The 26,791-nt window shown below is 43.2% G+C and overlaps 1 protein-coding gene across 7 annotated transcripts in view; it reads right to left on the bottom strand.

The window, feature by feature from the left end:
- Positions 1-26,425, bottom strand: part of LOC105470986 (ATPase 13A3) — a 91,933-nt gene extending 65,508 nt beyond the window's left edge. For 2 of the 7 annotated variants that reach the window (XM_071090633.1, XM_071090639.1), the window contains exons 1-2: positions 18,807-19,243; positions 18,063-18,104 (exon numbers count right to left, since the gene is read on the bottom strand). The gene's annotated coding sequence lies outside the window, so the exon portion shown is untranslated. Of the gene's footprint in view, positions 1-18,062; positions 18,105-18,806; positions 19,244-20,156; positions 20,256-25,879 lie in introns of those variants that run through there. The other 5 variants (XM_071090636.1, XM_071090634.1, XM_071090635.1 and 2 more) reach the window with 5 other exon arrangements.
- Between the last annotated feature and the right edge of the window lie 366 nt (positions 26,426-26,791).

Below are 26,791 nucleotides of genomic sequence, written 5' to 3'. Positions count from 1 at the left end.
GAGCCAAGGCTGCACCACTGCACTCCAGCCAGCATGACAGAGCAAGACTCCATCACACACACACACACACCAAAAAAATGCATTATTCAAAATTCACAGCTGGGTGCAGTGGCTCACGCCTATAATCCCAGCACTTTGAGAGGCCAAGGCAGGAGGATCACATGAGGCCAGAAGTTCAAGACCAGTCTGGTCAACATAGTGAAACCCATGTCTACTAAAAATAAAAAAATCAGCCAGGTGTGGTGGTGCACATCTGTAATCCTAGTTCTTAGGGAGGCTGAGGCAAAAGAACTGCTTGAACCTGGGAGGCGGAGGGTTGCAATGAGCAGAGATCACACCACTGCACTCCAGCCTGGGGAACAGAGTGAGACTCTGTCTCAAAAAAAAAAAAAAAATCACAAAAATAAGTAAGTATAAAAGAAATTCAAGTAACTGACTTTCTCAATGGTGTTTAAGTTTATAACATATATAATTCTGGAGTTTTAAAAATTAAAACTTCACTGAGACTTCTGTGACACCTTGTACTGCTGAATGAGAGAAGGAATTATCCTGCTTTGTTTTGTAGTCCTAGATCTTTTTTCTGAGAATTAAACATACCTACCAATGTTAAATAAAGATTTGATAAACCCATCTTTAAAGACCACACAAGCCAAGAGTGCTTTAATGATCTTGAAATATAAACAGCACAGCTGGCATTCTAAATATTATTTTATTTTCAAACTTGTAAAATTTATAGCAACTGAGAAGATAACCTTGTACAGTTCAAAATCAGTTCTACTTTTTGCTGTTGAAATAAAATATGCCCCAATACGTTTAAAGCCCTAACTCTACTCACTAAACAATTTCAATTTTAATACCTATACAAATATATATAAAAAGAATTTTTCAAAAATCAGAATCATCCAACTATAAAACCAAATTGTGACAATTCTTTATGAGGGCAAAACTTAAAACTTCAAGTCAGCTCCTAAAAATAAGAATGACATAATCTAATTTAATGAATACGTGGAAATTTTACAAGGATACCAGCTAAATTTTAACAAAGCTCTACTCAATACCCACTTTATCACTTCCCATCTTGGACTTTCTCTTATAATATGCTTTTGTTTCTGTGTTTAGGCTTAAGGAAGACCATTGTATCCAATATACACCAAACCAAGACTGTATTTACATTTGTAAAGTGGAGTCTTTGTATAATTATACTTTTTTGTATGTTACAAAACAATGTGAGAGCTATAACAAAATAAGTTATAATTAGGAAAGATAACCTAATTACCTATACTAGGATCAATACAAAGAAGAGTTTAGCCTACATTATACCATTCATTCCAGGATAGGTACTTTATTACTTCTTTATATACACTATTTAAAAAACAAAATCAACTCTTTTATTCAAAGAAATCCCACAGAGTTTTGTCTAATTGTATAGTATTTGGCAAAAAGGGGGAAGTTACCTTTGGACTGACAAATGATACATGCATTTTACTCTCTCTTTATAAAATAAGAAAATATTCAAAATATCATTTATATGCAATGTAATAAAACAGTTTGCATTCTCAAAACGTCCACTTACATCATTGAGAGATTTTCTATTTCAATTATTCAAGCTACTACTGTGTTCTTAAAACTTTCATACTTTCCCCTAAATTGTTCTCAAGTCTGTAACTTTAAAATTCCATATTCAAGGTTAAGAATTATAAGACTCTTATGATTGCTAGATAGATTTCAAAACATTACTACTATCTATGATGAAAAATGCTGCAGCAGGCAATAGGAAACAGTGATAAGTCCTAGACTGAATATTCAAAACTGGCAGAAGCAAAATGGCTTAGAGAGAAAACTGGCACCTACCCCTGAGATAATCAAAAAGGCGAATACATCAATAAATTGGTGACAATAGCTACCTCTGGGCTGGGTGGGAGTGAGGAAGAGACATCAGTGCCTTTTGAATGCCTTCTAGAAGGAAAACTGAATAGTTGATTGAATATACGCCTAAACTTCTAATTCTACAATGCAAGGCCAACCCTGGGTCTCAACTTGCAGGAACCTTTGAAATACATCATGGTGCTCTATCAGACCATTCTCTTTGACTGTATCTTACCCCAGACAAGAGAAAGCTGTCATTCTGAAGCCTCCTTTAACAAGTATATTTCTATTAATTAGATTTAGTTCTACCTCCTCTACATTTTGGCCCAGCTGAAAAAGCATGTGCCCATAATACAGCGTTTAAGTAACAGCAAATTAAAAAACAAAAACAAAAAAAACTTGAGACAGCATCTTGCTCTGTCTCCCAGGCTGGAATGCAGTGGCACAGCCTTAGCTGACTGCAACTCCACCTTCCGGGCTCAAGCAATCCCATTGCCTCAGCCTCCTGAGCAGCTGGGACCACAGGTGTGTACCATCATGCCCAGCCAATTTGTTGTGTTTTTATAGAGATGGGATTTCACTATGTTGCCCAGGATGGTCTCAAACTCCTGGACTCAAGCAATCTGCCCACCTCGGCCTCCCAAAGTGCTGGGATTACAGGCGTGAGCCACCACACCCAGCCCTCAATTATTTTTATCAAACTAATTCCCCTAAGAATTAAGTGTGCATCTTGTGCCAGGTTCTTTACTACATTATAACAGCAGGATTTACAACTTCATCCCCAAAACAAACAAAAATAAATGAAAAGAGCACAAAACAAGGGTCAACTTTAGATTCAGTGGCTGGCTTCGTCGAGCAACAGTGGCGGTGACTCGCAATTTGCAGTATCTCTGAATTCACTAACAGGTCAAAATGCAAATCTTTGTGAAGACCCTGACCATCACCCTGGAGGAGGAGCCCAGTGAGGAGGAGGAGCTCAGCAACCACTGAGAATGTAAAGGCCAAGATTCAGGGTCCAGAAAGTATGAAGGGGCGCATTTCTGCCGGCAACCAGCTGGAAGATCACACTCTTTCCGATTACAACATCCAGAGTCAACTCTGCACCTGGACTCCACCTGAGGCATGGCTGTCAGTTCTTCAGTCTCCTATTCGCAGTGCCCAATAACGGCATTAACTCTGCACCGTAGCCATTTGTCCCAATTTAAATTTAGAAATGACCAGTTTCAGTGATAGCTGAACCTGCTCAAAATGTTAATAAAAGTTTTGTTGCACAGTAGCCAAAAAAAAAAAACAACAAAAACCAAAAAAAAACAAAAAAAACCACACAACCTTAACTTTTCCTTAAATAACAATTAACTCAACATGAACTATGAACTATGATGGAGGTTCCTTCACGCTGGTCTCAACTTCTTCAGTAAAACAAGGCAGGTGGAATAATTTCTACAATAAATATCAACCAAAAAGGTTTTGAGCTACACAAGCATAGCCTTTGTATATGGCCTGCTGGTACACTCTTTCACCACTAGGGGATGTTCCAACATTAGGAAGGAAAAAAGGCTGAGTTACAAGACTTAATAAACAGAACTGTTGCAGTTATCCGAAGTGATCAAGAATGATTAAAGATGAGAAATTATCTCAAAGAACTAAAAATATAACTACTATTCGACACAGCAATCCCATTACTAGGTATATATCCAAAGGAAAATAAATCGTTCTACAAAAGACACATGCACTCATATGTTCATCACAGCACTATTCACAATAGCAAAAACATGGAATCAACCTAGGTGTTCATCAACAGTGAATTGCCTAAAGAAAATGTGGCACATATACACTATGGAATACTATGCAGCCATAAAAAAAATAAAATTATGTCCTTTGCAGCAACATGGATGCAGCTGGAGGCCATTATCTTAAGCATTCGAATTAATGCAGAAACACAAAACCAAATACTACATGTTCTCACTTATAAGTGGGATCTAAACATTGCATATACATGGACATAAAGATGGGGAAGAATGGACACTGGTGACGACTAGATGAAGGAAGGGGTGGGGCTAGGGTGCCTATTGGGTACTCTGCTTACTACCTGGTTGATGGGATTAATGATACCCCAAACCTTGGCATCGCACAATATCATCCATGTAACAAACCTGCACAGGTATTCCCTGAATCTAAAATGAAAGTTGAAATTTTAATGAGAATTTTTTTATTTTAGTACCAACGGAGATCGTGGCATGGAAAGCAGGAATTGCCTTTGTAAAAGATGCCCTGCATTCACATGTCTCAACAAAAAATTAAGATACGCAAGAAAACACAAAACAAATGATAATGGGGAGGACAGAGGCAGCTATATTAACACTCCCTTTACATTCTAGTCTAAAAAAATTAGAATTTAGGGATCTTACAAAGTTGTAAAGCAAGGGAGAAAACAGTAACAAAGAGCAAATGAACCTATTACAGAACAAGACAATGTATTTAAAGTGCAAAATTAAGTTGTAAGACATTATTTGCCCATTAAACCGGTGGGGGGAAAAAAAAAACCTGACAAGGAGCAACCTTATATATTGGTCTTAGGAGTGAATCTGTACTATCTTTTTAAAAAACCAATTGACAAGACATTTAAATTTTGTCTACGGCCGTATCACTCTGAACGTGCCAGTCTCATCTGATCTCAGAAGATATTTAAATTTAAAACCTATATACTTTGATCCAACAATCCCAGTTTTTAAAATCTATGACATATATATAGGTACATAGGTACAAAACATAAATACTGCACACTGTTTGCAGCAGGTGGAAAAAACCTAGAACCTACCTGAACGTCCATGAATAGAAGAACAGATGAATAATTTATGGAATTAAGGAGACTGAGTTAAATCTATGTGTAGAGACCAAGATAGATCTACATAATATATAAAAACAGGAAAAAAGGAGTATGTCTAATACACTATTTTTATAGCAACCAAATAACTCTGTGGATATGTGTTTTTAAAAGACCAAAGAGAAAGGTGTAAGATATACACCAAATTGTTAACATCATCTCATATTGCAAGGCAGAGGGTACCATTAACAGTTTCTTCCAATTCCTCTGCATCTTTAGACTTATGAAGTAGAGTATAAAAGTTTTGTGCTTTCTTTCCTTTAGGGGGTGATAGTACATATTTAAAGCAAACACACTAGAACAAATAAAAGAGTTTTTTGGGTTTTAAGAGATGGGGTCTCACTCTGTCACCCAGGTTGGAAGACAGTGGCACCGTTACAGCTGACCACCACCTCGACTCCTGAGCTCAAGGGATGTTCCCTTGAGCAGGAAGGGGCTGCGGGCCTAATTAATTCCCCCAATTCCCCCATGAAGATGAGGTCTCTTCAGCTTGCCAGGCTGGTCTCCAACACCTGGGCTCAAGGATCCTCCCACCTTGGCCTCCTAAGCAGCTGGAAATCGGAGTATGTTAAAATAAGCAGAAAAGAAATTGTGTGACATGGGTATTTAATATAACAGGAACTGACAAATCAAGAGTTTCATTAACAGCTTGTGTAAACAAACCAAATGGATAAATGAGCCTAATTCCCCCAAACTAAAAATTATACTTTTAAGTTCAGAGTTAAGGTAAAGGGTTTTGTTGAGTAATATGTAAATTTATGTATGTATTCCATTATAATGCAAATTAACAACTATTCATTTGAAACTGTAATGCTATTAATGAAAATCTCAAGTAACTGCTGACATTTCAGTCATCAATTTAAAGATGGTCTTTGAAATTTAAACATTCATGAATTCTCATTTTACCATATAGCTGAAATCAAGACACTGCTGAGATGAAACCTTACAGCTGCTGCCGGCGAGTGACTGCTGTGATGCAGTGCTCACTGTACATTCATGCTTCAAACTGGCCACACTGCTCAGACTGTGACCATTTCAGCTAAGTAATGTGCACTGTTGCTAAGACTATGTTGAGTTTAAATTACTAATGAAAGTATTTGAAAAGATTACACTGTAGTTGCATAATACAACAAAAAGTAACATTCCGCATAGAAAGATGCTGATGCAGCACAGTGGAGAGGAAAAGAGAGGATGAGAAAAAGGGGAGGCTAGGGAATAGTATAGGAATAGGGAAGAGTAGAGAAGAAAAAAAGAAGAGTAGAAGAAAATTTTCCAGAGGTTATACTTCCAAGTCTTCAGTGTGTTAAAGAGATACATATAAACCTCAGAAAAGTTTGTTTTTTCTTATTAATAGCAAATCCAAAAATAATTTTTTTCATTACTTCTGTATGGTTCACTTCAGAATTACTCTACAATTCGAAACAAAGCAAAATTAGTTTTCCTCATGATCTACACTACGGAATGACTCATATTTCACTCTTCCAGATTCTGATTTGAAAATCCAACCACAAAGAAGCACAAAATCACTAGGAAGTTATTCTGTACAAAAAGTACAATCCTGCAAATCTATAACTGTAACTCATAGGTACTTGGGTCAACTTTAAGTTACACGAATTTGGGTTTTTCTACTTGAGTCCTTTGTCTAATCTGAAACCCACCCATGCTAACTCAGCACAGACAATACAAAGCCCATAACATTTACATCGAACAAATATTTCAAAAATACACTAATATAAGTTACTATTGAAGAAGTTAATTACCTTATTCATGGTACAACCATCAGAAAAATGTTAACTTTCTAACCTCTTATAATCGTCCTGTATGCCACTATTCAGGATTTAAAACACATACACATACACACACACACACATCCCCCCCCCCACAATCAATGTATTTAGGTACTATAACAACCATAATAGTGACATCTGTACGGGAATATTTAGTTTACACAACACTTTTATGGGCATTATGTATCTACTTACCAGAATACTGTCTTTCAAAACCAGGAAAAAATCATCTTTACTTAATCAAGATTAGTATTTTTCATTTTCCCCAGAAAGTCAAGCATGGGGTGACTTTACATGAAAAAGCCTCACCAACAAATCAACGAATGACATGTAGGCAGCACTATCTTTCAAAGGACAAAATTCATTTAAAAACCAATTCTTGCTCCAAATGTACTTGAAATACATTTCTCCATAAGGAAAATAGTGTCTAGGTTCCTAAGACAGCCCACAAATGCCCATTTTACCTCCTACAACTCTGCTGTGCTGCAGTTCACATTACACTAGCCTGGGTTGCTGGGCGGGTAGCCAGGTTACCAAGCCTCCATCTCCTCTGCCCACTTCTTAATTATTAATATTCCTCAGGCTCTTCTCTCTGTAACAATCTCATCGAGGCGGCACTACTGGACCATCTCGATGGCAACTACCAATTCACATTTTCAGCACTGATCTCTCATGTGCTTCAGACCCACAGATTCAACTACATGTTAGCAGACAGCTCAAATTCCAAAGGTTCATTTTCTCTTTCTTCCAAAAAATCTGCCCCACCACCCAGCCACCACCAATTCCCCCTACTCCTTTAATAAGCATGATTTGCCTAAAAAGCCAAGCCAGGAATTTAGAAGTCACCTTTGAACTCTTCCTATCTCACACCTTCTATATCCAACTGGCCACTCATCTTATCATGACTACCCTTCTCAAATCCACCTCACCATGCCTATCTCCATCGGCTTTGCCTTGATTCAGGTCCTGAGCCCTCATCTCCCTCATTCAAGTCTGTATGCAGCCAAATACAACCATTTCTCTCTCTCCGTAAAATTTCAGTAGCTTCCCATTGTCTGTAGTAGCAATTCCCAAACTGCTGAAAGAGTACATCTGTAGTAGCAATTCCTAAACTGCTAAAAGAGTACCTTTAAACTAAGTTTTTTGTTTGTTCAAAAAAATTAAGTTGAACTAGATTAAACAATATTAAGCAGGCCTCTCACTAGTAAGGTTTTGAGTCTTACAACACACAACATGATGTATTTCCCTACCATGAGGAACTGGGGTGGAAGGGAGACCCAACTGGGTTTCAAGGTCAAAGTCAAAACTGATTGCAAGACATGTAGGATCCTACAGACTCTGGCCCTGCCTAGTTGTCAACACCATCTGCCATTCATCAATGGTTATCATTCGCCCCTTACAAACCTTACATGTCATTCATTTAGAACACAATCTGTAATTCTTCAAAGAGCCCTACTGTTCCCTGACCCCAATTCTTTATATAGAATATTCCTTCTGCCAAGAATGCCCTTCTCTTAGTCTGGCTAAAGAGATCCTACTTGCTCTTCCAGGACCAGCTCAGGCTACTAAGCTTTGATTGTCCCTTCCACCTCCTAGCAGAGGACTGCCCCCACCTTTCTCCCACCTCTGCAGGTATCAGAGCACTTGTCCAACAATATTGAACTTACAGACTAAAAACCTCAAAGGCTGGGAACCAGGCAAGCATCCAGCAGTGCAGCTGCACAAAGGAGACAGGGCAAGACTGGGCGAAGGAGGGGTGGAATCCCTCTTCTTTTTCCGGGCAAAATTTGACAACAAAGTAATTTTGTCTTTGGCATGCTCCCACATCTCATCCCTATTCCCCTTTCCCAGTTCTTCCAATACCCTGTGTTCCCAGGTCCCTTAGTGATCTCATGGAACTCTACACAACCTCCACCACAGCACTATGTTCTTCAGATCAACCCTCTTAACCAGGATCCTTCTGTTCAGAAGTTAATACATAAATTAGTGACAGCTTCTCATAGCTGTTACCCTAAGACGGATCGCTAAGAAACAAAATTTTAAAAGAAGTATGCAGAGAATATGGGGAGTGGACACTCTATCGCACAGAAAGGCTGGCCCAGAAGAGTCTAGGAGTCTCTTCCTGACTGGGCCTCCCAGAAGGGTTTCCACTTCACTTCATTCATTCCTGCGGATTCGCTGCAGTGAGCGCCACAGGTAGAGACAGAGCTGGGCCAGCGCTACAATCCTACACATCATCCATTTTCGTGGGTTGAATACCTCTGTGTATTTGTTTTAGTTTGAGACCACTATGGTTAATTCCTCAGAAGACAGAAAGTTCTCACCAACATGTTCACCAATGAACTTAAAACAGTGTCTTCACTCTAGCCAAGCAGTTCCCTGAAATCTAACCCCAACAACTGCTTGACTAGAAAATGGTAAATGAAATCAGAAAACCAAGATGTTGTCAAGTATCCCAATATTTCAAATAACTCTGTAAATATCAAATTAGCATTTCTACCAATAATCATTCTGGTTTATTGCCAATTTGATTTCATAAAAGTCACTTGTTAGAACGGTATCGCCTTCCATGTACCAACTAGGGGTCTAAATGCTGGAGGTTACAAGATTAAATTTCCAACCTTAAGGAATCACATCTAGTAGGCTAGACAAATAAGTAAGCAAACAAATATCAAACAAAATGGTAAGCAATGGCAGCAGGGAGAAAGAGAGGAGAACCAAGAACAGAAAAGACTTCAGAAAAAAACTATCCCTTGATCTAAGACCTGAAGGATGTGAAGCTGATCAAGCAAACAAGCAGTAAGAGGAAAAATATGAGGGGAAAAAATAGAGAGATGAAACCCAAGCAGGGGAACTGCCATATGCAGAAGTACAATAGTGAGAGATCCTAAAAAATGCCAGGAACACAAGTTATTTAAACTGACTGGTGCACAGGGTGATGGCCTTTGAGGAATAATTACAAATGGAAGTTTAGAAAGACAGGACAGGATCAGATTATAATGAAGGGTCTTGTTAGACATGATAAACAATAGAGATTATCTTGTAGGTGATGGAGATTCTGAACTTTTCTCACCTGAAAGAGACCCTAGGCCAGGCCAAGGAGCCACATTCCTAAAGAATACAACATGAATGGTATCCTCTGGACTTGTGCAGTGCAACAGCACAGTGTTCACCTGCTGGAGTGTGTATGTGTGACAGAGCAGACTCATTCACCAATGTCTCCCCAGCATCCAGCCCTGTGTGTGGCATGTACAGGAACTAAAACACTGTTGAATAGTTAGATGTACCAACTCAGTCCTAAGGGCGTAACCAAGAGGCCCTAACCAAGCCCCATTCCTTGCTACCTATAAAATCACAACTCTTATGCAGTACAATAACTTATCATTGCCACAACTATTAAGGGAACATGAAGAATGGTGATTCACTATGGGCTGCACCAGAGATGAGAAAGGATTGGGGGAGGGGGTACTCTTTAAGATGCTTCTGAATCTGACTAAATTAAGGAGCTTATTCTATTCTTTTCACCAAACACTGAACAGAAAACCATGGGTTAGCTTAAAATTATTCTTCAACTAACTCTAAGGCAGTGCTGACAACTATGAAAAGTACATTTTCATATCAAAAAGACCCATTAAATATTTCAACTAAGAGTTTGCTAGGTTAGTCTAGTCTTTCAAATAAGTAAGTGCTACAGACAAAATTATGTCATTTGCCTGTTGTACTTTACATTTTACTTAGTATACTAATCTACTTATTATAATTAGCATTCAATAGGTTTCTGTCTTTTGTGCTTAGGAAAATAAGAAACATAAACATTAAAAAAAGGAGAAACAAGGGAACTACAGATGAAAATTGTAAATGAGCTTAGAAAACTGGTGGCTTAAGAAGCTAAGGCATGATCTAGACATGAATGAAAAATCTTCATATAAGGAACAAGTGACTAGGATTCCATGTTTAAAGAAATCTAAAGGTCACAAAATTGAAATATAATTCAGTCTTCTTTAAAAAAAAGTAGAAATATTTGACTAATCAGAATTTTTAAATGAAAATAAGGCATATAAAGTCCTATAAAATAAACATAATTACAGATAGATTTAAATTTTATAATGTGGTCAGAGATAGAGACATCAGGTAATAGTAACATAGAAGATGGGAGAGAAAGCAGACTGCAAACACACCAGAGACACAAAGTGAAAAATTAAAATATACATAAAATGTGTATCGGAGATACATGAGGTTAACATCTTGAGCTTTTGAGGATGCTGCGACTAAAGATACAAAATCACGGAGTGTTTCGACATAAAAAGCCTGAATACGACATTATTGCCTGCTGTTCCAGTTAACAAAAAACCAAAAAGCAATCATCAATCACATCCCCCACACACATCTGACTTGTTTTGAATATCTTCAATGTTACTAAGCTAACAAATAATAAGTTACCCTTCACTCAGACTCGTATCCTTACAATTCTCTAAGGTACCCTTTATCACCTCTATCTGGCAAATAAAAAAGCTCACAGAGGTTCAGTGACTTACTTAATCTGGACTACAAGACTGGTATGTGACAGAGCTGTAATTCAAAATCACTACGGCTCTGAAGCCCACATTTTTATCCAATACACCATGCCCTCTCCCAGGACATAGGACTGTTCAGTTTTTAGCCACCATCATGTTTTTACACACTCATATTTTCTTACTGTGCTACCCCCAGAGTAATATTTAAGTTCAGATACTTTAAATTTTGTGGAATCCATTAATAATTTATATAGCTCTTTTAAAACAATGCAGATCTTGCTAGCAGTAAGGAATAAATTTATTCTTTAAAAAAACAAAACAAAAACACTCAAAGTAGTTGAGTATCCCCTCAGAATGATAGAAAGTACCAATAATCTCCTAATATTCTCAACTTTATTACCTAGCCTTTTAATTATACTAGATCTTTTTGTGGCATAACCTTAGGGAGATAGCAGACATTCATAAATACCTAAGTTATTTCTCCATTATTCACACTGTGGAGTCCTATCATATATACACTTAATTAAACCAATTCAACTACTTATACTCTGGGGAGAAGCAACAGAGAAAAATAATTTAAATAATGATGATAGTATGCCTGCCTTTACATCCCTGTCCCAGAGTGAGCATGAAATGAAGACTATAAATCTGCTATGCTCAGTCAATCTAAAGACCCATTCACCTGTCAAAACAGGTCTCACATAGCTGATAAGGATTCCAGCTCACCAAAAAAGGGACCTCTCTAAAACCACAGGAAAACTGGCAGCTGGAATTGAAAGACAGACTCTCAGTTTCCAACCAGTTTTCAAACTGGTGCCTTTTTAAAAGACTTTTTCCAAGAGTAATTTTGACTTCATAGGATTTTTATCTGAGAATTTAGGCCCAAAGGCCCCATGAACGGTGGTTTCACTTTATTCAGCTCTTTAGATCAATCAGAAAAAAATCAGGACCTAAAACACTTGTCTTTTAAATCAAAATAAATAACTAAAATTTATTTCATCCTCTTTCACAAAAGGGGGGGGGGAACAGCAACAGGGATGCTATAAAGAATATAAAGAAGCCACCCTTAGACACATATGTGGGAGCAATTCCATGACTCATTTTAAACAAACTAAATATAGTTTGTTTTAAGAAGTCTGTCAAGCAAGCAAAGGCAACCCTTAAAAGTTGGCTCTCACTGGAAAAAAAAAAATACAAGAGTTTTGAGATGTGCCATTACTACAGAGTACAAAATTAAAGCAAGGGTGAAAGGAATACCCAAGGTAGAGAAAGGATCTGAGGTTCTAACCCCACATCCTTTATGCTGTCACTTACTTCACTTTCCTCTTCTGTAAAAAGGAACTAATCTAAATAATCCATGATCTCTCCGCATTATTTTCCAGTCTCACACCTCTTTATTTCAATGTTCAACTCCTTTGTGAAAAAAATAAGAAAAACTCACTGAGCTAGAACCATCTTTCACCTTACCATCCAACATCAGTTACAAGTATTTTTACTTAAAACTTGAGAAAGATTCTATAGACATCAGCAATTTCCAGACCACGTAATTAGGAAATTCTACTTTACATAGTTAACTCACTTTTTCTGGAAATTTAATTTCTTATCTAACTAGTCTCTGAGTGTCAAGTGATCATTTAAAACCAAGATCCACAGGGAGTAAGTGTAAGAATTAACAAAAAAGACAAAATTCTGATTAACAGATTAATTTCGTGGTCTTGACGTTTACTATTCGAGTTAATGTTCTACCCTCTCAGACTCCAACAAAGGCTCCAATACGGCCCTGTGGGTCTAAGATGTTAACAGATATGGTATTGGCATATTGGCATAGTTCCCTCTAGAGAATCGTTTTATGAAAACTTTTCAGCAATCCCCATCCTCAAACAACTTTCCTCAGTGTCAGAAATTTATTTGGACAGTTCTCTCCTTTATTCCATTTTTCTCCCTCCTTCTTCTTTTTTTTTTTTGAGACTGAGTCTTGCTCTGTGGCCCAGGCTGGAGTGCAGTGGCGCGATCTAGGCTCACTGCAAGCTCCGCCTCCCGGGTTCACACCATTCTCCTGCCTCAGCCTCCTGAGTAGCTGGGACTACAGGCGCCAGCCAACACGCCCAGCTAATTTTTTGTATTTTTAGTAGAGACGGGGTTTCACCGTGGTCTCGATCTCCTGACCTTGTGACCGCCCACCTCGGCCTCCCAAAGTGCTGGGATTACAGGCGTGAGCCACTGCGCCCGGCCCATTAAGTCATTTTATAAACTATCATAACAGTGATCATTTTTTCCAATTACCATTTACTCATGTCATCTCATTTTACCTCTATTTTTTACCTTACTAATACAAATTATTTTTGGTTCTGTTTTAAGACAAAGTCTCGTTTTGTCACTCAGGCTGGTCTCAAACTCCTGCCCTCAAGCCATCCGCCTGCCTTGGCCTCCCAAAGCACTGGGACGAGTCACTGTGCATCACCTACTAACACAAATGGTTTTAACTCCTTTTACAATCACTAGTTATCTAGTGATAACTGATTAACTTCAGGACCTTCTTCTACCTTACAAATATCTACTTTTCTACAGATTAGTTTGAGCCCAGAACTTTTTCATTTTTTTAAACCTAAATCTTAATCAAAATTATGCGCCAGAAATCTGAATCTCTCTTTATTTCTCTACTCTCAAAATATGATGATCAACAAAACTCAAACAAGAACCTAACAATCTCCTTGCTTCTTGCATGCTATCTGAACATAAGAGGTTAATTAGAACATGGTTTTGGCTGGGCAAGGTGCCTCATGTCTGTAATTCCAACACTTTGGGAGGCTGAGGCATGAGGATCGCTTGAGGCCAGGAGTTCTGAGACAAGCTTGGGCAACAAACTGAGATACTCATCTCTACAAAAAATTTTAAAGGCCGGGCGTGGTGGCTCACACCTGTAATCCCAGCACTCTGGAAGGCTGAGGTGGGCAGATCACAAGGTCAGGAGTTCAAGACCAGACTGGCCAACATGGTGAAACCCTGTCTCCACTAAAGATACAAAAAATTAGCCAGGCATGGTAGTGGGCACCTGTAATCCCAGCTACTCGGGAAGCTGAGGCAGCAGAATCGCTTGAACCCGGGAGGTGGAGGTTGCAGTGAGCAGAGATCTTGCCACTGCACTCCAGCCTGGATGACAGTACGAGGCTCTGTCTAAAAAAAAAAAAAAATTTTTTTTAAATTAGCCAGACACGATGGCACACACCTGTTGTCCCAGCAGGTGGGTCGCCTAAGGCCAGGAAGTTGAGGCTGCAGTGCGCCATGATCGTGCCACTACACTCTAGCCTGAGTGACAGAGCGAGACTCTTTCTCTAGGAGAAGAAAAAAAAAAAAAAGGATGGGTTGCAGTGATTAATGCCTGTAACCCTAACACTCTGGGAGGCCAAGGCAGGCGGACTGCTTGAGTTGAGGAGTTTGAGACCAGCCTGGGCAATGTGGTGAAAACCCACCTCTACAAAAAAAAAAAGAAAAAAAGCTGGGTGTGCTGGTGCACACCTGTGGTCCCAGCTACCCTGGAAGCTGAGGCGGGAAGAATGCTTGAGCCCAGAAGGTCAAGGCTGCAGTGAGCCATGACAGAACCACTGCACTCCAGCCTGGGAGACAGAGTAACACTCTATCTCAAAAAAAACTCAACATGGTTTTGACAACTACAGATTTACTCTCTCCATAGGCAAATTAGCTTCATTTTCACAAAAACTATGTTCCAAAACCAAGGCTAAATCCCATCAGCTACCTCTTGGATCCAGATGAGATATGGTATATTCAGAATACATTTCATCACTAAGATTCTGGTGATATATCAGAAATGACATCTTAACAGGTATCAGACACTAGATCACGTTCTTTTAGCACACAACTGTGAACTGTTTTAACTGTTTTCTTTGATAGGTGATAAGCTGCCAACTCCTATTCCATTTATCATCCATTCAAATATAAGGTCTCCCACTTGATACTTACATAGTTAGTTTAGGTCACCAAATATACAGCACACAGAATCCACTTTGGATAAACCACATTATCAAGCTCATTTTGAAATCCTATTTCTGTCTTCAAGATTTTCAAAATTATAAACCACTTTGCTGTCATTCACAAGTATGAAGTTCTTATTTCCACCATCACTCAGACTGAGAAAAAAAGACAGAATAAAGACAAAGTTCCACAGGGTGTCCCCATCACTGCTCACTGTCATGAGTTTGACCACTGGGTAGGTTGTATATCTATAGTAATATGATCTAGTGCCTATCTCCTAAGATTACTATTTATCTTAGGAATAATGCATATTCATATTCTAAAACCTCATATTCACAGTAGTTACAAAACCACCACGTTATGCAAGCATAGTCTGATTCAGTATATGGAACGGAAGAAGGAAAGAAACCATTATGTGCCAGGAAGCGTGCTCCTTTCTTTACACATGGTCTCAACTAATCCTCAACACTTTCAGGTATCAGTATTCTTCTTTGTTAATAAAAAAAAAAAAAAAAATGAAAGAAGTTAAGCAACTTACAGTATAAGCAACTTTGAAGACAGACAGAAACCTAGCTCTATGTTAATGTGCTTAACATAAAAGTTTCTGTCTCTGGGTTTATGAGGTTAGTTGTAGGTGACTAGGCAACATAACATCTCTGAACCTCAGTTTCCTCATCTATAAAATGGAGTTGAAGTGAAATAATTCATGTAAGGTGTTTAATTCAGAGCCTACTATATAGTAAGCTCACTCAATAACTATTAGCATTGGTCAAACTCGAACTGCTAGTTCAGAAAATCAGAAGTCAAACTCTGGTCTGATTTCCAAGTCCATGCTCTTTCCACTACAACATGCTATAGTTGCCAATACACACTTCTTATCCACACAAGAATCCACACTTAACATATGACATAGATGGAAAACTGCTATTACCTAAATGAGGTAACTATCAAGATCTAATTAAACCAGGCCAGGCGCGGTGGCTCACACCTGTAATTCCAGCACTTTGGGAGGCCGAGGTGGGTGAATCACCTGAGGTCAGGAGTTCAAGGCCAGCCTGGCCAATATGGTAAAACCCTGTCTCTACTAAAAATATAAAAATTAGCCGGGCAGGATAGTGGGTGCCTGTAATCCCAGCTACTCGGGAGGCTGAGGCATGAGAATCGCTTGTACCTGGGAGGCGGGGGGTACTGTGAGCTGAGATCACGCCATTGCACTACAGCCTGGGTGACAGAGCAAGACTCCATCTCCAGAAAAAAAAAAAAAAAGATCTAACGAAACCAGCAGAAGTATTTTAGCTCTAATATCTCATAAGATACCATTTAGAAAACTCCTCATAAGATACCGTTTAGACCTTCAGGTATACAGAGTTTTGTTCCAAATTCCATGAAACTAGTTTCCTACCTATGTAGGAATTTATCCTATTTATCTCAAACCAGTTGTAAATCAGAATTTTAATTACCAAAGGTCCCTCCAAAAAGCTTAGGTGACCTGAACAAAATGTCCCCTAGGACAGGTACGGTGGCTCATGCCTATAATCCCAGCACTTTAGGAGGCCAAGACAGGAGAATCACTTGAGACTAAGAGCTCAACATCAGCCCCAGCAGCAAAGAGAGAACCCATCTCCACAAAAAATTTAAAAAACGAGTTGGGCATGGTGGCTTGCACTTGTAGTGCCACCTACTTGGGAGGCTGGCAGGAGGATCACTTGAGCCTGAGAGGTAAGGCTGCAGTGAGCCAGGATTGTACCACTGCACTCAAGCCTGGGTAACAGAGTGAGACCCCATCAGAAAAAAGGAAAGAAAGAGACAGAGAGAAAAAAACGAAAAGGAAAGAAAGGAAGCAAAAGAAAAGAGAAGAAGAGGGGAGGGAAGGAAGGAGAAATGGGCCTTCCTACAACAATCTGAACACTGCATCAACTTGAAGCTTGTCAATTTTGCTTTCAAGATCAACTGCTACTTAATATTTTGTATTTAACTGTACCACTTTTAAATTAAAGCAACCGCCAAGCTCGGTGGCTCACGCCTGTAATACCAGCACTTTGGGAGGCCTAGGCAGGAGGATCACCGGAAGTCAGTAGTTCGAGACCAGCCTGGCCAACATGGTGAAACCATGTTTCTACTAAAAATACAAAAAATTAGCTGGGTGTGGTGGCACATACCTGTAATCCCAGCTACTTGGGAGGCTGTGGCAGGAGAATCACTGGAACCCAGGAGGCAGAGGTTACAGTGAGCTGAGTTCACACCACTGCACTCCAGCCTGGGTAACAGAGCAAGATGCCATCTCAAAAAAAAAAATTTAAAGCAACCAAATAGTGTCACTTTTACCACCCAATCCTCTGACCAAAGCCAGGCATTGTTGTTCTAACAAGGCTCAAAAATCTCACTTAACTATTTCACTCTCTGCCTGATCTAATGGTAGGATAATGCAAATCAAAGATAGTAGCAAAAGTTATGTTCTACAACAATCATTAATAATAGGTTTACTATTTCAAACAACTTCCAAGCACTGATTTGCCTTAAAGGGGGTTGCAAACCAGGATGAGATGCCCATACACACTGATTTTTGGCAACTGTAGTCTATTCAGCAAAGCAACAAACCTCTAGCGAAAAGAATGCCACATATATTCCAGTGAAACAAAATTAATATACGTGCCTTGGTAAAGAGGCTGAGTTCTAAGCAAAGATAGAGCACTGTTCATGATGTACTCACCCTTCAAAGGAATCAAATCGAAACACTTTCATTTTAGCAACGAAACTTTTAAAAGGCTTTATTTTGCAATAATTTTTCAAGTCCCTGCATTTCTTAGATTCTTTAAATTCTAACTTCCTGCCTCATAGATCTAAAATAGCCACGACATACCTAGGTATGTGCTACTCATTTAGTTAGAATAGTGCAGAGGAACACAAGTCTGTTTCTAGGGGTACGACTCCATACCCATTCATTTTGCACTAATATAACCACTAAATATAGCTCTAAGACACTGATGATTAAAAGCGGTTAATTATGTGAGTGATTCATACCTTCTATGTCCAAACACCAAGATTCAGGGATGTCTGTCAGATCTATGGGAAGAGGGGACAATAAACACCTGTCACAAAGCTTTTTTCCAAACCGGGAAGCCCCCAGCTGAGTTCCTGCCAATCCCAACCCGATTCCCTCCCCTTCATCCCTACCCCTCACCTCTCCAAAAAAGCTAGAGGTCACACTTCCACCAGAACCTGACTTTGTGAAGGGAATGGAGAGACAGGCCATAACGCGAGTGGCCACGAGAGCACTGCTAGGGGAAAGGGCCCTGGGTTCTTCTAGTCCGCACTGCCAGAGTCCGAATGCGAGGCCTCAGGCAAGTCCGAAGGCACTTTTCCCCCACGGGACTCACTCATTTTATCTGTAAAATGCGGAGATGGCAAGCGGCTCCATACTCCACGGCTGAGGACGAGCTGGGGTCCCGCACAGCCCCATCGAGGGCCCTGCCAGCACCCCACCGCCTCCGCCCGCAGGACCTCCAGCTCCCCAGGACTTTCCGAAGGGCCGACTACCAACCACCCCGCGCCCGGCCCCCACGCTCGCCCCCCCCAGGCCTTCGCCCACCGCGTGGGCTCCCGCCCTGGCCTCATCTGTCCCCGACACTCCAAGTCCCCGCGATGCCCAACTCCGGCCCGAGAAGACTGGCCGCGACCTCGCCCGGTACCCGCCGCCCCGACACCACCATTCGCCTCCTCGACCTCCCCCGTGGCCGCCGCCCACCCGCCCCTCGCCCCGCTCACCGGGGCCGCTCACTGGCCGCCGCCGCGCCGCCTCCTCCGCGGCCTCCCTCGCGACCCGACCAGCCCCAGGGGCCGCGGGGGGACCCGGCCGCCGCTGTCGCCGCCGCCGCCTCGCCTCAGCCCAGCCCCATCGCCCTCGGCCGGCGCCGCGCGCTGCGGCTCAGGGTGAGGGAAGGAGGCGCCGCGGCGGGGCCGGGCCGGCCCTGGGACCTCCGCGCTCTCCTCCTCCTCCGCGCCCGCGGCGGCGGCGTGCAGCCGGGCAGGCGAGAACAAGGGAGGGCGGCGGGAGGTGGGCAGGGGAGGGGGGCGGTCTGCACTCCGAAACGGCCCCCCGCCGCCAGCGACGTAGCGAACCCCCCTCCCCTCCGCGGCGGCGCCCGACCACGCTGCGGGGAGAGCCGGCGGGCGGGCGGGGGAGCGCGCGCGGGCTCAGGACTCCCGCGCCGGATGTGAGGTCACGTGGTGGCTTCATCCCCGCGCGGAGGGCGGAGGGGCGCGGGCGACGTCAGGAGGCGGGGAGGGGGCGGGGCGATTCCTAGGCCCCGCCCACCCATCGCCTTTGCCACCCTCCAGCGGGCACAAGAAAGAGGCAGGTAAGGGGAGGCCGTCCAAAAACGCCGGGTGTCAGGCCAGGGTGGCTAATAGACGGCGGCTTTTCTGGTGAGATGAAATGGGATGGCAAAACCCACTTCATCCCCTTTGGGCTATGACAACATCATAGTCCAAACTCCCATTTTATAAAGAAGGAAACTGAGGCTCACTGACTAGACAGACGTTGCCCAGAGTCATGCATGGAGGAAGCTTGTGCTGGAATGGTGGCGAGGAAACCAGAGCCCAGCTCCCAATGCAAGGCTCTTTCATTCCTTTAGCCACCCCCGCCCCCGCCAAAACAAACAAAACACTGTCATTCGCACATGACCACGGACTCTGCGCGCCGGCCGCAGGCGGAGGACGGGGAGGAGCGCGCACGAGGAAGCTCCCACGCGCCCGCGGCTCGCCTCCGACGGGAAGGCGCCTCTTCCGACCGTCCTGGATGCAAATTAAATACTTCCCTCCGCAGAAGACTTATCTCGGGGTAGGGCCGCAGCCGGATTTCCAAATCGCGGGTTTGATTTTCGGGGCGTCCACTCCGCGACGCGCGCAGGGAGCGCGCCCGGCCACCTGCAGCCTCGGGCTGCGGCCATCTTTCCGCCTGGGGCCACCTGGCCTGAGCCCTTGATGCCCGGCCCGCTCCGTGACTGTTCTTCTTGCCGCTACTTAAACAGAACTCAGCCGCCTCAGCGTCTTAGAGTAGGGGACGGCATGCACGCGGACCCTGCCCACCACACCTGCAGAGCAGGGAGCACTTACCCCTGGACACTTACCGGGGCCGCCACCCCTGGTCCACGCACGTGATGACATCTCACCTGGGGCAGCACACCGCCCCGAGTCTGCGACACTGATAACACCTCCCGGGGGCAGGAAAGCGCCACAGCCACCCCTGGTCCCCTAGATTGTGTGAGGCTGGCATTTCTGCACGCCTCTTGGCGTGGACAGCACGCTGGACCGAGATGGAGCCACAGCTTTCTCTTCCCAATCCCTGGCCTCACCGTTTTGTTTCATACCTCGCCGTTTGTTTCAAACCTCGTGGTGCTGAAATGATTAAATGAGATAAGGGGTGTGGTAGTGTTGGGCAAACCGCAGGAAAGCGGTCTGGGTGGGGTCAGGCCCTAAAATCCTCCTCCCCCACCTCCCCTGCTTCCTTGCCTGGCTGTTCCCTCTCAGCCTTTAAACAGGCTGGCCTCTCCAAGTCCTAAAAACAAAATTATCAAGCCAACCTCCTCCTTAGTGCCCCCTGAACTAGCTTCCAAGTGTTGCATGCGGACCTCAAACAGTGGTCTTCCCTGGCTGCCTCTGCTTCCTCATTTCTCAACGCTTGGCATTCTGGCTTCTCCTCCCCGACTCTGACCCTTCTTCACCCTGCTCAGGCAAGAGTAACTCATGACTTTCATTTTGCCAAACCTTGCAGGCATTCCTCAGGCCTTATCTCTCTGGTTCTGTCTGCTACATATGACACCTTGCGATGGCTCTCACCTTCTGGAATCTCTCTACTACCTTGGTTTCAGGAGAGTGAACCCTCTCAATTATCACATGAAGGTAAGTAAAGCCTCTGCCTCCCTTGGTAGCATCCACTTGTGAATCTGCACCTTAAATTCAGGATTCCACTCTAAGCCAACAGCTTTTCTCACTTCACTCATTCTTCTGGGATAGCCTGCATCCTCATGGATGCAGCTCCCACATTAGCAATTTCCACCCCAGACTCCTTCCACAAAATTTAGAACCAAATATCCAACTGCCTACCAGGCAGCTCTAGCTAGACACCACAGAGACACCCCAAACTGGACATTTCCAAAACTGAACTCATTCTCTGCTTTCATAGCTGCCCCTCCCTCAGTTGTTGGCACCACCATCTCCACAGTCATCAGAATTAGAAAGTTGGGAATGAGTGAGTCATTCTTAATTCAGCCTTCTGCCTTACCCAATCACCAAGTCCTATCTATTTCACCTCCTTAATAAGCCTCAAATTCCTACGGTGGGCCGGGCGCAGTGGCTCATGCCTGTAATCCCAGCACTTTGGGAGGCCAAGGCTGGTGGATCACAAGGTTAGGAGTTCAAGACCAGCCCGACCAACATGGTGAAACCTCATTTCTACTAACAATACAAAATTAGCTGGGCATGGTGGCACATGCCTGTAATCCCAGCTACTTGGGAGGCTGAGGCAGGAGAATCGCTTGAACCTGGGAGATGGAGGTTGCAGTGGGCTGAGATCGCGCCATTGCACTCCAGCCTGGCTAACGAGCAAAACCGCATCTTAAAAAAAAAAAAAAAAAAAAATCCTACGGTGGTTCCCACTGGCATCCACCCTTTCCAGCCTGAACTGTTAAACAAATTCAGCCTTCAGAATGAACTACAGTGCATTCCATTTAAAATCCTCAGAGTTCCCCCTAGGCTTCTGGCTGCAGTGTATACCTCCAAGCTACCCAGCATGAACCTGTCAACTCATTCGGGCTTTTAAAAGATCACAGATAGCCCCAGAATTCAAGGTGCAGCCAAAGTAAGACAACGTGCAGCCAGCCAGCCAAGGGGAAGCTCTAGGAAAAAGAGAAGAGCACTTGGATATTCCAAAACCTTTTCTGTTACAGATGTTCTGAGAATGGTGAAAAAAGAATTTGGACACTGGCTTTAGAGGAAGTGCTGAGTCACCAGGAAAGGCTTGAGCATGTTTACAGGTTGAAGGAAAAGAAGGTGCAAAAAAAAAAAAAAAGGAGAAACTCAAGATAGGGGAGAGAAAGGCAGTGGAACAGTCTAGGGAAGTTCTGGAAGGCTTGCTGGTTCTCCAGTCATGATGATTCTGGGTCCAAGTCCACTGCTTCCTTCCTCTGATCCTACTCACTGTAAGGGCCAACCCTGATTGCAGCTGCATGGAGATAACAGTCATGCTAGTAAGGTCTGACTTCACTTCTCACAAAGGCTATGTCGCATCTCCTCCATCCTCAAAACCCCCATCTTTGCGTGCCCTTCCCTCTCACTATCCCCTTACCTCCTATTTCACTAAGAAAACCTACACCATCAAGAGGCAACATCCTCATCTTCGTGCCCGTAAATCTGCCCGTCATCCTACATCGGCCCCAGGGTCTCTTTTCCCACTCCAGAGGGGCAACGCCTCCTCCTAACAGAGCTGGCTCTCCACAGAAATGACCACTGTTAGGCCAACTCCCGGGGCTAGGCCTCCCCAGAATATTACTGTTGCCAACTCCGGAGGACATTTTGCAGGCCTTGTCTTTCTAGTTCTCTCAGCAGCTTGTGTCTCCTACTCTTGAGACACTTTGCTGTTAGTTTTGATAACATACCTATTTTGGAATTCCTCCTCCCTGTTTCTCTCTGTCCACTCTGTCTCAGCCTCCCCAGGTGCTTCCTGTGTCCTGTCTCTAAATGTTGCTGTTCCCCAGGGCTTAACCTAGGACCCATTCCTGTGTCTACACAAGGTTTGTTGTTTTTTTGTTTGTTTGTTTTTAATTTGACATCTCTTGACCATACAAGAGTTGTGGACGGGCTTCAGAAGGATCTATAAGCTCCTTAAACTTGGATGCAAACACTTTTAAAGGAAGAAGTGGAGCTTTTAGCAGCTTCCCAGAGGTGTCTGGGTCCCCCAAAAAAGATAAGAGGACTAAACCACATGCTCTCCCCTGTGGCCTCATCTACCATGGCTATAGCTGTCATCTGCGTATACATTAATAACTGTCAACTGAGGCTGGGCGTAGTGGCTCACACCTTTAATCCCAGCACCTTGGGAGGCCAAGGCGGGCGGATCACCTGAGGTCGGGAGTTTGAGACCAGCCTGGCCAACATGGTGAAACCCCATATCCACTAAACATACAAAAATTAGCTGGACGTGGTGTTGTGCACCTGTAATCCCAGCTACTTGGGAGGCTGAGGCAGGAGAATCACTTGAACCCAGGAGGCGGAGGCTACAGTGAGCTGAGATGGCACCATTGCACTCCAGCCTTGTTGACAGAGCAAGACTCTGTCTCAAAAACAAAAACAAAAAACAAAATGGTCAACCATATGCCTGCAGCCCAGGCCTCTCCTCAGAGTCCCGTGGCCATTCCTCCCTATCGTTTTCACACGGTGTTTCACCAGCGCCAGATAAGTTCACTTATCCCAAACTCAACTCCTGCCTTTCTTCCCCAAACCAGCTCCTCTCCTGGGCCTCCTGACCTTAGCAAAGATGCTCTCTCCCAAACAACTGCTGAAGCCTAAAACCTGGGAGTCATTCTTTACACCTCCTTCTCCTTCCCCACGCCATCCAATCCAACACCAAGTCCATTTCAAATCCTTCCGCATCACTCCGTCTTCACTGCCACTAGAATAATGCATGCCCCCTCCATCTCTCACCTGGCATGCCACCTCCATCTCTCATCTGGCACTAGTGCATTCACTCCCAGCGGGTTCCTCTGCTTTTACTCTTGCCCACCTTCAGTGCATTCTTGCACAGCAGCCAGAGTATTAGTTTATGTGACTTCAAGCAGAGCTACTGATAAAAGCGTTCACTTGTTTCCCATCTCACTTAGAATACTAGATGAACTTCTTGGGTCCACAAAGTCCAGTGCAGGATGTGACCTGCCCACCACTTCCCCCTTCACTGGCACTCCTCTGCCCTCCTTGTCTTCTCATCACAGACCCCTTCCCCAAGTTACTCCAACTCCACTAGGCCTTCTTTCAATTCCTCAGATGCAACAACCTCTTTCCTGCCTCAGGGTCTTTGTACCATCTGTTCTTTCCCTTCTCTTTTTTTTCTTGCCTGACTAACTTATAAGTTCAACTTGGGGCTTAAATCCACATACAGTTGTCCCTCGATATCCACAGGGAATTGGTTTCAGAACCTCTGTGGTTACCAAAATCCAAAAATACTCAAGTTTCTTGGATTAAAGGGTATAGTATTTGCTTTTAACCTATATACATCCTCCCGTGTACTTTTTTTTTTTTTGAGACAGAGTCTTGTTCGGTCACACAGGCTGGAGTGCAGTGGCACGATCTCGGCTCAGTGCAACCTCCGCCTCCCGGGTTCAAGCATTTCTCCTGCTTCAGCCTCCTGAGTAGCTGGGATTACAGGTGCCCGCCACCACGCCCGGCTAATTTTTTGTATTTTTAGTAGAGACAGGCTTTCACCATGTTGGCCAGGCTGGTCTTAAACTACTGACCTCAGGTAATCCACCTGTTTCAGCCTCCCAAACTGCTGGGATTACTGGCATGAGCCATGACAACCCATCATCTATACTTTAAATCATCACTCGATTACTTATCATACAATGTAAATGCTATGCAAATACATTTTTATTTATAGTATTTTTATTGTGTTGTTACTATATTTATCTCAAGGCTGTGATTGCATGATACTCATGTAAGATTGAAAAAATAACGGTTGTTTATTTTTGTAAATATGAGGACTTTTGGGATTATGGGAAAGGGGTGCATAAACTATCCTCACCTGGGCACAGTGGCAAGTGCCTGTAGTCCCAGCTACTTGGGAGGCTGAGGTGGGAGGATTTCTAGGATTGCCTAAGCCCAGAAGTTTGAGTCTACAGTGAGCTATGATTGTGGCACTGCACTCCAGCCTGGGCCACATAGTGAGATCTCAGCTCTCAGGAAAAAAAAAAAAAAGAAATCTCCCATCCCCACCCAAACCATCTCTTTGTGATGCTTCTGGTAAGGAATAAGTCAGTTTGGTTTATCACTATAGACCCAGCACTAGATGAAGCCTGGCATGTGATAGACACTCGAATGTTTGCACCTGATGGATGACTGAATGAATGAATGTACAATCTCAGATATCATCTCTAAATGCCTTCCCTGACTCCCAGGCTAGGAATCCCTCTTTAGCTGAGTGTGGCGGCTCACCCCTGTAATCCCAACACTTCGGGAGGCCGAGGCAGGTGGATCAGTTGAGGTCAGGAGTTTAGACCAGCCTGACCAACATAATGAAACCCTGTCTTTGCCAAAAATACAAAAATTAGCCAGGCGTGGTGGCAGGCACCTACAATCCCAGCCACTCAGGAGGCTGAGGTGGGAGAATCGCTTGAACGCAGAGGTGGAGGTTTGCAGTGAGCCGAGATCGCGCCACTGCACTCCAGCCTGGCAATAGAGCAAGACTCCATCTCAAAAAATAAAACAAAAAGAATCCCTCTTTAGCGCATATTTGTCTCACTGCATTTACAACCTTCAATAAATACCTATTTAGTGTTTGTGTTTTCCGTGAGTCTACCTTATTCGTGTTTTTTTCCTAAGGTTCTAAATACTTTCATGTGTTCTCTCATTTAATCATCACAACAATGCCAACACTAAAAATAGTGGTTACTATTCTTTTCATTTTTACAGATGAAGAAACGGAAGAAACTTTACATATATTATCTCATTTAATCTTTGTAACAATTCTAGGAAGGAAGTACTATTACTATTTCTGCTTACAGATGAAATTGAGGAAAGCTTAAAAATCCCATTTTACAGAATGGAAAAAGATATGTTCAATAACTCACCCAAAAGCACAGCCAGGATTCAAACCCAGACACGTTGCTCCAGAGCCAAACTCTTGACCAGTATAACCAAATGAAGCCAGAGTGATTCACCACCTCACATTCCAAACTCTGGATTATCTGTTTAAGCACCCAGGCTTCCACCTCCTCATGAGCCGGGACCTTCCTCAGCCACGTCTGGATCCTCAGCCCCTCACAGCACACAGCGGTAGTCAGAAAGTATGCTGAGTAAGTGGAGAACAAGATAGCATGGATTTTCACAACCACGATGTCAGACTAGCAATGGAATTGTTTTGATTCTCCTTTTATAGAGAAGAAAAATGAGATTCACAACTTCACACGAGGGAGTGTCTTGTCTAACAATCTCTGACTGAGTTCAGCCCTTGTTTGTATTCCCTCTGCTGCTTCCACAAAAGGGTAGAAGTCACATGTTTAGATTATGAAGACCTTACCTTAAGAAATGGCAAAACAAGCAAACAAAACAAACACAGAACTCATTGCCTTTCCTAGAAAAACTGTCCACTAAAAGTACTTTGAGGCTAGGCACAGTGGCTCCTGCCTGTAATTTCAGCACTCTGGGAGGCCGAGGAGGGTGGATCACCCGCCTGGCCAACATGGCGAAACCGATCCCTTCTAAACATACAAAAATTAGCCAGGTGTGGTGGCATGCGCCTGTAATACCAGCTACCTGGGAGGCCGAGGCAGGGGAATTGCTTGAACCTGGGAGGTGGAGGTTGCAGTGAGCCGAAATCGTGCCACTGCACTCCAGCCTGGGCAACAGAGGGAGACTTTGTCTCAAAAAAAGAAAATAAAGTACTTTGATTATGATTATGACGTTTGCCCAACAAGCTCTATCTCTCTTTCTTTTAGTGCCTCCTACGCCATTCAGTTCCTATTTAGCTTGACCTACGCAGG

This window comes from Macaca nemestrina, chromosome 2 (assembly GCF_043159975.1).
Source record: "Macaca nemestrina isolate mMacNem1 chromosome 2, mMacNem.hap1, whole genome shotgun sequence".
NCBI lineage: Eukaryota > Metazoa > Chordata > Mammalia > Primates > Cercopithecidae > Macaca > Macaca nemestrina.
This window is presented reverse-complemented; position numbering and strand designations above follow the sequence as displayed.